We start from the raw sequence: 2,500 nt of genomic DNA on the forward strand, positions 1-2,500 counted from the left end.
GCCATGCTCCCTAGGTGGTGCCTAGGTGGGCCGTGCACAGACGTGTTTCCCTTCTTGTTGGTCCTTCGGTGATCGGGGTTCGCAGCAGCCAGACGCCCGTGCTCGACCTTGGACCCGGGGCGGGGGACCCCAGCGGCACACCACAACCACAACGTGCTTGCTAGTGTGCCTAGGGGATGGCAAGGCAACGTGCATCTTGCTGGCATTGCGCCCAGCAAGCCTTTGGGCAACTCGAGTTTCAGCAGCACGACACCCCTCCCCCCTATAATAGGCTGCCGAGCCATTACCAAAGTGCCACGGGTAGACATCCTTTTCCGTGAGGAGACATACTAAAGGAAAGTGCTCTAGAGGTCGAATTTTGACGCCGTTTTTTGCAACAACCTCTAGAAAAGTAAGATCTTTCCATCCTCCAAATTTGGTGAATTTACACCGTGCCGATTTTTTTTGCCGATTTTTTTACCGCCCGGAAAGCCGAAAATTCAAGAAAAATGAAAAACGGAGCAAACGTGCGATTTTTGACCTGGATTTTTTTGTGCAGCCTTCACATAATATTACCAAGGTTCCCTCAAAATTTCACAAAAAATGCACGAGCCAATTCTGAGATATGAAAATTTGGCTCCTCCGTTGCAACGCTCCGAGCCATCGTTGCAACGGCGGGTGCCTCCGTGGGGGGCGGGGGAGCCCGGCGGCACACCACAACCACAACGTGATTGCTAGTGTGCCTAGGGGATGGCAAGGCAACGTGCATCTTGCTGGCATTGCGCCCAGCAAGCCTTTGGGCAACTCGAGTTTCAGCAGCACGACACCCCTCCCCCCTATAATAGGCTGCCGAGCCATTACCAAAGTGCCACGGGTAGACATCCTTTTCCGTGAGGAGACATACTAAAGGAAAGTGCTCTAGAGGTCGAATTTTGACGCCGTTTTTTGCAACAACCTCTAGAAAAATAAGATCTTTCCATCCCCCAAATTTGGTGAATTTACACCGTGCCAATTTTTTTTGCCGATTTTTTTACCTCCCGGAAAGCCGGAAATTCAAAAAAAATGAAAAACGGAGCAAACGTGCGATTTTTGACCTGGATTTTTTTGTGCAGCCTTCACATAATATTACCAAGGTTCCCTTAAAATTTCACGAAAAATGCACGAGCCAATTCTGAGATATGAAAATTTGGCTCCTCCGTTGCAACGCTCCGAGCCAACGTTGCAACGGCGGGTGCCTCCGTGGGGGGCGGGGGAGCCCGGCGGCACACCACAACCACAACGTGCTTGCTAGTGTGCCTAGGGGATGGCAAGGCAACGTGCATCTTGCTGGCATTGCGCCCAGCAAGCCTTTGGGCAACTCGAGTTTCAGCAGCATGACACCCCTCCCCCCTATAATAGGCTGCCGAGCCATTACCAAAGTGCCACGGGTAGACGTCCTTTTCCGTGAGGAGACATACTCAAGGAAAGTGCTCTAGAGGTCGAATTTTGACGCCGTTTTTTGCAACAACCTCTAGAAAAATAAGATCTTTCCATCCCCCAAATTTGGTGAATTTACACCGTGCCGATTTTTTTTGCCGATTTTTTTACCGCCCGGAAAGCCGGAAATTCAAAAAAAATGAAAAACGGAGCAAACGTGCGATTTTTGACCTGGATTTTTTTGTGCAGCCTTCACATAATATTACCAAGGTTCCCTCAAAATTTTAGAAAAAATGCACGAGCCAATTATGAGATATGAAAATTTGGCTCCTTCGTTGCAACGCTCCGAGCCATCGTTGCAACGGCGGGTGCCTCCGTTGCAACGAAACCAGCCAACGATGCACCTAACCCAGCATCCGTTGCAACGCACCCTGCCTCCGTTGCAACGCGCCCAGCCAACGTTGCACCGTCCCCAGCATCCGTTGCAACGCCCCCAGCCAACGTTGCAACGCGCCCTGCCTCCGTTGCAACGCTCCCAGCCAACGTTGCAACGCGCCCTGCCTCCGTTGCAACGTCACCAGCATCCGTTGCACTTCCCCCAGCCAACGTTGCAACGCGCCCAGCATCCGTGGCGACGCCCCCAGCATCCGTTGCAACGCCCCCAGCCAACGTTGCAACGCGCCCTGCCTCCGTTGCAACGTCACCAGCAACCGTGGCAACGCGACCTGCCTCCGTTGCGACGCCCCCGGCCAACGTTGCAAAGCGCCCAGCCTCCGTTGCAACGCTCCCAGCCAACGTTGCAACGCGCCCTGCCTCCGTTGCAACGTCACCAGCATCCATTGCAACGTCACCAGCATCCGTTGCAACGCGCCCTGCCTCCGTTGCAACGTCACCAGCAACCGTGGTAACGCGACCTGCCTCCGTTGCAACGCCCCCAGCCAACGTTGCAACGCGCCCTGCCTCCGTTGCAACGTCACCAGCCAACATTGCAACGCGCTCAGCATCCGTTGCAACGCGACCTGCCTCCGCTGCAACGCCCCCAGCCAACGTTGCAACGCGCGCAGCATCCGTTGCAACGACCCCAGCATCCGTTGCAACGCGACCT

Source organism: Arachis ipaensis, chromosome B8 (assembly GCF_059453495.1).
Source record: "Arachis ipaensis isolate K30076 ecotype BB chromosome B8, ASM5945349v1, whole genome shotgun sequence".
NCBI lineage: Eukaryota > Viridiplantae > Streptophyta > Magnoliopsida > Fabales > Fabaceae > Arachis > Arachis ipaensis.